This window comes from Carlito syrichta, unplaced genomic scaffold (assembly GCF_000164805.1).
Source record: "Carlito syrichta isolate Samal-C Ts95f unplaced genomic scaffold, Tarsius_syrichta-2.0.1 Scaffold308685, whole genome shotgun sequence".
NCBI lineage: Eukaryota > Metazoa > Chordata > Mammalia > Primates > Tarsiidae > Carlito > Carlito syrichta.
In genome coordinates, this window is record NW_007252781.1 from 217,658 (window position 1) to 228,404 (window position 10,747).

The following is a 10,747-nucleotide window of genomic DNA, read 5'->3' on the forward strand; positions in this document are numbered from 1 at the left end:
TGGATCATCTAACAACAATGTGCCTTAGGGATGGTTATATCATATTGTATCTCACAGAGGTTCCCTGAATATCTTATATCTTCATGTTGATGTCTCTAGCAGTGGGGAAAATTTTTGTGGATTATGTCTGCAACTGCTGTCTCCAGAGTGCTTCCATTTTCTCTTTTTATTTCAGAAATATCAACCAGATGTTCATATGGTCTCTTTACTATTCCTGTACCTTTTGAAGGCTTTGTTCATTCTTCGATATTCTTTATTTTTATCTGCCTGGGTTGCTTCTAGGGATTGGTCTTCAAGCTCTGAAATTCTGTTCTCTGCTTGGTCAAGCCTATTGTTAAGGCTTGCAGCTGTGTTTTGAAGCAAGTTCTTCCTTTCCAAGAGCTTAGTTGGTTCTTTTTCAAAATGTCCATTTCAGCTTTCAGTTCTTGAACTGTTTTTGTGTCCTCTCTGATTTGGGAGTCTTCTTTCTCTTGGATGGTGATGAGTTTCTTTGCCATCCGTATTCTGAATTCTTTGTCATTATGGACATTTCTTGTGTAATCGATACATACTTGGAGGCTGGTACAGTGGTGTGGGCATGGCACAACACTGTATTTTTTTTTTTTTTTTTTACTGGCCTCTACTCATCCGAGGCTTTTTTTTTTTCTTTCCTTTTAGGTGTTGTGGTTCAGTCTGTAGACCTGTAGATGGCAATAGGGGACCTGTCTAGAGGGTCTAGCAACTGGTCTGCCTCATGATGGAGATTGTGCTGTTTAGCTGCCTTGCAAAGGCCCCCACTTGCTACCAGGACCCCCACTCACTACCAGGGCCCAGAACCAACAGCCCACGATTGGGTGGAACAGCCCATACAGCAGGTGCCACTGGGCGCCCCATCACTCTTTGGTAGCAGATTGTAATGGAAAAGGCTGACTTCAGCTCACAGACAGCCTGCACAGTGGTGGGAGACTCTCAGTGGCTTATTGCCTGTTTTAAATCACTGGTAGCTGGTTTCCTCAAAGGGCAGGGTGGGTGACAGATCTGTGGACCTGTAGCCAGTGACAGTGCCTGGTTAAGTCAGCCAGATTGGGAAAGGGCCAAGATTGCTCTGTCTCCTCACTACTCCTGTTTATTGGATCTGTGGCCTGTGGTGGGGATGCACTTGATTTTTCTGCGGTGTTTCTCCCTTCATAATATGGGAACACCAGGGGCGGGAGCCAGTAAGTGTCAGTGGAGGGACCTTGGGTCTCCCTTTTTGTCCCACAGCAACAGCTGCTGGCACTGATCTGCGCAGGGGTCAGTGGCCTGAAGAATTCCATGCATACTTGGGCGATGTTTGAGTGCCAGCAGGTCACAGAGGCTGTTCCTCGACTGCAGCAGAAATGGTTGGGCCCGTAAGGATTTCTCATTCTCTCCTTCAATCATTGCTTCTCCATCTTGGGAAGGCCCTTGTTGGCATTGAACCGGGTCCCTATTGGTGGGCTGTCTGAATACACTTCTCTGCCTCCTGAGGGAGCTGTCACTTCCCTGTCAGTCCTGGGTATAAGTTCCTCTGTGTCCTGCTTTGAGTGTATTGACTTGTTCTCTATTTTTGTTTCTTCTTTGTGGGAGAGGTACATGCCAGTGCTACTAGTTGACCATCTTGCTCCACTTCCCTCTCATCTTTCTTTGCAATAATTTTCCTTCCTATTCCTCAGACCAGGTGGTTTGTATTATTTTCAAGTTCACTGTCATGTTCCTCATCACCACTCTGCTGTTAAGCCCATCCAACAATTTTTTTTATTTCAGACAATATATTTCTCATTTATAGAATTCCCATTTTGTTCTCCCTTATCGTTTCTTTTTACTGTGTAGAGAATGCCTCTTTTTTCATCCACTACAAGAGTGTCTTCCTTTACCTCACATAGCTATAATAGCTGCTTTTAAAGTCTTTTTTTTTTTTTCTTTTGAGTTGGAGTCTCACTCTGTGGCCCAGACTGGAGTGCAGTGGCTGCTCTCAGCCACTGCAGCCTCGACCTGCTGGGCTCCGGCGATCCTTCTGCCTCAGCCTTCCAGTAGCTGGAACTACAGGTGTGCGCTACCACGCCCGGCTAATTTTTTGATTTATTGTAGAGATGAAGTCTCGCCAAGTTGCCCAGGCGGGTCTTGAACCCACGGGCTCAGGCGATCCACTCACCTCAGCCTCCCAAAGTGCGGGATTACAGGCTGAGCCACTGAGCCTGGCTCTTTTAAAGTCTTTATTTACAAATTTCACAGCATCTGGATCATCCTGTGATTGACCTCTTTAATTTTTTTGATCTTGTAAGTGAATCACATTTTCTGAGTTATTTATATATAGTAAATAATTTTGTGTTGTATTCTGGACATTATGTATGTTATACTGTGGAGATTCTAGATTCTGTTATATTCTTCTGAACAGTGTTGACATTTTTGTTTCAGCAGGAAATTAACTTGTTTGGACCCAAAATGCAAATTCTGACTGCCAGCCATCAAAGCAATTCTCATTTCAGTTTTTTGTTCTTTTTTTTTTTTTTTTTTGAGTTGGAGTCTCACTCTGTCACCCAGACTGGAGTGCAGTGGCCACTCCCAGCCACTGCAGCCTCGACCTGCTGGGCTCCAGCGATCCTTCCACCTCAGCCTTCCAAGTAACTGGAATTACAGGCATGTGCTACCACGCCCAGCTGATTTTTTGATTTATTGTAGAGATGAGGTCTCGCCGCCCAGACGGGTCTCGAACCCGCAGGCTCAGGCAATACACTCACCTCAGCCTCCCAAAGGCACGGGATTACAGGCTGAGCCACTGAGCTCGGCCAGTTTTTTTTTTTCTTAACTGGGCTGTTTGTAATCCAACCCATGCATATGGAGTTCAGAGGTCAAACAGAGATTTGGGCAGAGTTTATATACAGAATTTAGGGTTTGCTCAGAGGGTTTTTCCCTATCTGGAATTTTCCTCTCACTTTCTTTTTTTTTTTTTTTTTTTTTGAGTCAGAGTCTCACTCTGTTTCCTGAGCTGAGCTGGAGTGCAGTGGCATGCTCATGGCCACCCCGGTGTCGACCTGCTGGCCTCTGGTGATCCTTCCACCCCAGCCTTTCAAGTAGCCAGAACTACAGGTGCGTGCTACCACACCTGGCTAATTTTTTATTTTATTGTAGAGACGGGTCTTGCCCAGTTGCCCGGGCTGGTCTTGAACCCACGGACTCAGGCAATTCACTCATCTCCGCCTCCCAAAGTGCTGAGATTACAGGCTGAGCCACTGAGCCTGACCTACTCTCACTTTCTAATGGCTGTGGTTGCCCTGAATTCTTGTCTTAAGGTTCCTCAGTCCAGAAAGATTGTGTGTTTCTACTATAGTTTTAGGCACACTGAATGGTGCTTTGACTGCTGCATACCCTCAGGTTAACAGTCAAGATTGGAAAAGTAAACTTTAAAAAATGAGAAACCCACTCGATGTCCATCCAGTCTTCTGATTTTTGAGCCTTTATAAAAATCTGACTATTTCTGTTCGGCCCCAGAAGCTTCAGGTCTTTTTTACTGTTTTATTCAAAGTTTATAGTTACAAGCAGAAGGGTCGACTTTGATAGATGTGTACTCAGCCATACCAGAAATAGAACTCTTGCTTTTTTCTTAAATTTTAATTTCTATTAATTTCAATGAGATTCAGATGATTAAGACTTAATAGTAAGGGCCTTTGAAATCAAAACCTGTAGAATTTTATTCCAATTATGAGAGGGATCCCCATAATACCAGAATTATCTTTTTAACGGGCAGGCCCTTTGTAGTATACTCAGAATTTGTTCCTCTGGATCAAACTAGCAACTAAAGTTTTTATCTGGAAGTTTTGAGAAGGTTATGTCATGATTTGTGAAAGAAATGTCCCGAGCTGTGGCAAACAGATGACTGGTTAATTCCACCATGACGATGTACTTGCCACATTGTGCTGAGAGTTCAGCACTTTTTGACTAAAAACCTCATGACCCCCATGCCCAACCCTTCCTATTCATGTGATCTTACCCCTAGCGACTTTTTTCCTGGAAGAAAAAAGTCCTCAAAGGGAAATGTTTTGCTGATGTGAAAGAAGTAAAACAAAAAACAGCACTGAAATTGATGAGTTCAGGAACTGTTTTGATGGGGGGAAAAGCGTCTCAATAGGTGTATTGCATCAAACAAAGAGTATTTTGAAGTGACAAGTTTATACTTGTGAGAATAAATACACTAATTTTTTATAAATAAATTCTGTCTCTGGGTCTCCCCCTTCATGTATTAAATTGTTTTTAAATGGCAGCTATTAGGTACAGCTGTGAACGTTTATTGGGTCAGTGTTTCTTGGATTAACTAGTGTTACTAGTAGTAAATGTTGACAGTTTAAAATCATTTAAGTATATTTTGGTTTGACCTAGGCTCAATAAATAATTTCATGTATTTGTAATTATAGAATTTAGTTGTTTAGTTGAACAACTGATAATCCTTCATGAAAAAGTAGAAATAGAAATAAACTTCATGAACTTTCATCTGATAATATTTCCCACTGTATTTGAGTTTGGCTGAGACATGTAGGAAAGGTCATTCATTGTGACCCTTTTGAGGAAAATTAATCTTTAGAAAGTCCTGCCCACGTGGAAAGAACCATCTAAGATTGCTAAAAATCACCAAGACTAAGTTTTGAAGTTTCAAGACTAAGTTTTGAAACTTTCATCTAAGTAGAAATTCATTTTATTTCCTTTTTTGTAAGTCAGGGCTCTGTGGCCCAAATATCTCACAATTATCTCTTGCTAAGTACATTGTTCTCTTATCATGTATCAGGTGAAGCCTGACATTTCCTTTGATAACTGGCTTTCTTTTGAAATCATCTGTGACATAGATCTGGTTATATCACTCATGCTTCAAATCTTCCATGGCTTTGCACTGTTTTAAGACCAAGTTCAAAATCCTCACCTAATTCATTCTGCCTGCCCCTCTATCCTTGTTCTAAGGAACTCTTCCCCACCTCTCCTCTCCATATTTCACGAAGGCACCACACACTTGCTCTCCTCAGGTCTTTGTTCTGTGTTAGGGTCTGAATGTCTGTGTCCTCAAAATCCATATATTGAAACACTAATTCCCAATGTTATTATTGGGAGGTGGGGCCTTTGGAAGGTAATTAGGTTAGATGTAGCTGTGATGGTTGGGCCTGCATGATGGGATTAAAGTTCTTATAGAAGAGGAAGAGAAAATGTGGATCTCTCTCCACCATGTGAGGACACAGCAAGAGGTCACCCGTCTGTAAACCAGGAAGAGGGCCCTCACCAGCACCTGACCACACTGTCACTTTGCTCTTGGACTCCCAGAACTGTGATAAATAAATTTTTATTGTTTAAGCCACACGGTCTATGGTATTTTGTTATGGTAGCTTAAGCTATGACACTCTGGTACTTCCCTTTGTGTGGAATGTGCCATTCTCATCCTCTCCACCGTGAGACTCCTCTTTTCCCAGTGAACATACTTGTTTCTTAAAAATACCACATTCTTGACTGGTTGTGGTGGCGTACACCTGTAATCCCAGTACTTTGAGAGACCGAGGCAGGAGGATTGCTTGGTCCCAGGAGTTCGAGATCAACCTGGGTAACATAGTAAGACCTTATCTCTATTAAAAAAAATCAAGAAATTGGCTGGATGTGGTGGCATGTGCCTGTAGTCCCAGCTACTTGAGAGGCTGAGGGAGAAGGACTGCTTGAGCCCAGGAGGCTGAAGCTGCAGTGAGCTGTAATTTTGCCACTGCTCTTCAGCCTGGGAGACAGTATGAGAACCCCAACATTAAAAAAAAAAAAAATCACATCCTTAAGAAGTCTTCCTTGACCATCTAAGCTCCTCACGTACTCACTGTTTAAGTCTATATCTTATAAACACACACATTTATGTGCTTTATGTAATTAACCTATTTTGCAGTACTCCTCACACAGGTAAACACTTGGTATCCCCTGATACTGAGTATCAGGAGATGATGGCAGAGGGTTTACCTGACTTGCTTACTGCTAAGTGCTTTCTGTAAAATACCTAGCACATAGCAACAGTAAAATTTGTTCAATAATAAAATGAAATGACCTGCACAGTATCCACATAGATGTGTGTTGACTGTTTCAAGAACTGGGTGTATCTTATGGAGTAACAGTGAGGTCTGTCTAGAATCTTTCACGTTCTTAACAGCTTTCTAAAATGCAGTGCTGCCATTGAAATGTCTGCCATAAATATTATAAAACAGCAAGACAGTTAATATCCTTTTTATGTTGTAATTTAGTATCAGACAGACCTTTTCATTTCATGTAAAAAACCTGATCTTTGTCAGTGTCTTTTTTACTGTCAGAATACAAAGCTATGAATTTCATATATTAGTATAAATATTACTGGAGTGTTTTTGCTTCTTAACTGTCTCAAGCTAACAATCTGCTGTTTAGTCTTGTGACCTTGAGATTCCGTGTTTTCACATGGAAGAAATAGCTTTTTAAAAGGCATGTATATCTCATTGTTATGTAAAGAAATTGGGTAGCTGATTTGAGGATAAGGTAGTATTTTACACTTTTAGTGATTCTATCTATTTTTTAGTTTGAAAAACAAACATCAAAACTTAAAAAAAGAACAATTATAGTAAATATATTTCCTCTTGTTTTTGGAAAACTGCAATATTGTGAAGTACTTTTCCAAATCCTCTTAAGGTAGAATATGAGTTGATTTATTAAAAATTTTGTGCTCAGTGGGAGACAGCAAGTGGAAATAGAACAGATAGACTTGAGTCTGCTGAATTTTATAAGCTGTGTTCTGAATCTCATTTTATTCATCTAGAAAATGGGATAATAACGTTGAAGGGTTATTTTGAGAATTGAATATAATATGTTTAAAACACTAGCAGATGTAAGCACTTAAAAAGTTGCAGCTATTTCTTACAAGTGGAGACACGGAAACTCAACCAGACGTTCTTTGGACTGGCTGTTACCGAGCTGGGTGAGACTTCTGCATGAAGCAGTATGGGAAATACTTAATGCGCAAAAGTAAATAGAATGTGAATCCTCTGCTGGATTAGTTTTCCTTATTTATGTTGACTTACTAGGATTTTCTTGTCTTGTCCTAGCAAATAATGGGATTGGACATGGTCATAAATAATATATCCCCCAAACTAATTTAAGATATGACTGCATTAAATGCAAAAAGTGTGGCTAATTTATTCCTTTAAGACTTCAGCCCTATAAGCTTATCAATTAAATGAATCTATCCTTAAAGCTTCATATTGTTCTCCAAGAGTTAATTTATAGCCTTGTTGGGAAGAACTCTATAGAGTACATTTTTGATATTTTAATTGACTAATAAATTTTAAGATCCAGAGCTACTCTGAAATATTAAACCTTCAATTTCAGTTATAGTTTTTCCCCTTTCTGATTTTGTTGGGTTTGATATGTTAAATTTAGAGTAAATATATGAGTTCATAGTAGAAGTTAAGTACGCTTGTGTCTTTAGTATTTGTAAGAAATACCCAAACCATTATTTTATGCCTTTGCTGAAAATTTACTAATATGGATGTTATGGTAAGGTAATAGTGATTTTAAAAAGTAGCAATACATTTTATTATAATTAAGACATCAGAAATGCTGTAAACTATAACTTATTGCTTTTAGTATCATTGTTTTACTGTTTTATAACTTAGAAAAAGCTGAAAAAAACATTATTAATATAAAAACTCCTTAATAAATGTTTTTCCTATGGAAAAAGAAATGCTCATAATAATAGCTTCAATAGTGTACCAGGCACTATTCTGGGACATCTGGATTAATTAGTTTCCTTCTCACGATACCCTGCATGGAAGGTATTAATATTATCCCCATTTTGTGGATGAGAAAAATTAACAGTAGGGAAGTTAACTATCCTATTCAGTTTCCAAATAGTAAATGGCAAAGTGGCTTGCCCTGTGGTCAAGGGACCTATGGGTCAGGTTCCCTGGAAACAAATGTTAGGTGAAGACTTGTGTGGAGGAAATTTACAGGGTGTGCTTTTGGGAACAACATCAGAAAGGGAGTGAGGGAAGCAGAACTAGGCAGAGGGGAAGGTAAGACATGATGCAGACACAGCAGAGACCTCAACTTCTTCTCCTGGAAACTCCAGGCCAGAGGTACCCTTCAGGTCTGTCTTGAGTGGAGTCATGGGGCTGCCCTTGAGGAAGGGGCTGAGCCTTGGGTGAGGTAGCTTTTTTTGGTTAAGGGCAGTTCCCAAGAGACCCTTGACTGCCAGCTGGAGAAATGAACGGCTGGGACTTGAAAGGGGATTCTGGGTGGTGCATGCTACCATCCACTACAGCTGACCTCTGACTGTGACCTTATTTGGAAATGCGGACTTTGTAGATATAAATTGTTAAGACTCTGTATATGAGATGGTACTAGAATTAGGGAGGGCCTTAATTCCAATGACTGAGACAAAAGAAAAAGAAGGTTGAGACAGAGGAGAAGGTCATGTGAGGACAAAGGCAGAGACTGGAGTTATACTGCTACAAACGAAGAAATACCAGGAGTTACTAGAAGCTGAAAGAGGCAAGGAAGGATTGTTCCCTAGAGCCTTTCGAGGGAGCATGACCCTGCTGATACCTGCTTATGTTAGTGTTTAAATTTAATATCAGTTCAGGTTTCACATTTCTGGCCTTAGGAATGTTGAGATAAGAAATTTCAGTTCTTTGAAGCCAGCTAGCTTGTGGCATATTATGATAGCCCAGGGAAACGAATATAACACCTCTTGTACTTCTTGGGACCACTTGCTTCCTGTAAGTTTATGTCTTCTGAGGACTGCTCCTCCAGGATTCTGGTAGTTTCTTTCCTGGGGAAACTTACAAGAAGACCAGTGGGAGGAACCACAGCCCTGCTGCTGCAGATGGTTTGGGAACTGCAACTAACACTCATCATCTTCCTCCTCTTGTATCTGTTCTGGAATCTCCTCAAGCTTGGCTGGCATCTCTCTTGGCAAAGGTGGTGTGACTCTGAGCACTTGATGACCAGAACCTTGTATCCACTGCATCTGTCTATTTACCATAAAAATTAACAAGGTAGTACTATATTTCAGTGATGTTTCAGTGTATCACCTTGGTGTCAAATGAATTACTCCTGATAGTGTAGTAACTTCTTTCCTTGCTGTTGGTCAGTTGTCACAAGAAGACTGAAGTGACTGGATAGCAGCCTCAGCTTAGTTTAAGGGGATTATTGCTGTGTTCCGTAGGATAGTGGTTCCCTGCCTTGGAAACCAGATCTCTAGATGCACAGAACCCAGAGTTGTGGTAGTGGCTAATGTTTTTAGAGTTGAGTGGTCAGTAGAACTGGTTCCATTGAAAGAATGCTTTGAAGTAACTGTAGACTGAAGATTTCTGGAGCAGTGCCTGAAGAGATGATAGAGCTCACCTGGTTTGCTCTCCTCATTTTTTTTTTTTTAATAGGCTTCAGGAGATGCCATAGCTTATCCAGGGTCACACAGCTGAGTGGTGGTTGAGCTGAGCCCCGAAGCTCCCATCCTAGTCAGGCACCATGCTGCTTCCCATTACTTCCCTTAGATTCCAAATGCATTGGCTGTATTTTAAAAATACGTTTCTGGATTGAATGATTTTCAAATCTGGTTTCTAACTGAAATGTTATCATTGTAATGAAGCAAACTTCTAGTTGTGAGAGATTTCATTCTGTGTCTGGAATGTGTGTGTGTGTATGTGTGTGTACTGTGAACAGGATTGGATCATCTCTAAAGCCTATATATTGAGTACCAGTCTTTATATCCAAAGCAGTTCTACAAAGTCTTCATGCTTCCATCAATGTTAGCTGATCCTTAAAAAATAAGTCATATAAAATGAATTTAATTTCAGACATTTTAGTGACAGAGTAAGTCTTTTGCCCTCAGTCTTAATGAAAATTTTCCTTTAAATGCTGTACGTATCAAACTTTAGGGGAAAAACAAGGACTTTCTAATATGTTTACAGAAAGGTAGTGTTCTTTAAATATGGCTTAAAAATACACCCACAACATTAGAATACGTATGGATGCTCACCAGTTTTGCCAGTTTAATTTTGTTACCTCCTGCTTATCTGAGCTTACAGTGGATTGATACACTGGCAATTGTCTCAGTTGTCTTTAAGAGTGTGACAGGGTTCCTTTCTAGGGTGCTTTTGTTATTGTGGGACTTAGAAAAAAACCCAACTGGAACCAAGATTACTTTCATACTGTTCTGTAATCACAAATGTTAGACTTGGAAGAGATCTCAGTACAGAAAATTACAATCATTGTCAAGGGGATAAAGTATAGAAGAGAAAACAGCCTTTTAAACCCGTGGATTATTTACATATGTGTGACACTGTTGACAGCCCGCCAAAGAGCTGCTTTGTGGTTTCATGTCCTGAAGCTTTGCTGTCATGTTAATTAATAACTCCTTGCAATTCAAACCATCTTTTTTTTTCCCTCAAAGCTGTACTTTAAATAGCAAGTTGTTTTTGCTAAAGACTAACAAGACATAAGGCGTACAATATATTTGTAGCAGAATCCTTAATTGTATCACTGTTAAAATAGGAGCATGATTACACTTTTCAGTCTGAAAACTCCAGCAGCGTTCATATCCTTTGTCTCAGTGTGTCACCTTCAAAATCTGAACTGCGAGCATTTCTTATTCTCTGCCTTCACTTGCGTTGTTTTTCTACAGTTTTTGTGAAGATTGGGCACAGATTTGCATTAATAAGATTGACTCTTCCAGGGAAAAGTTCAATCTCACACTCTACAGCATTCTCTAAAG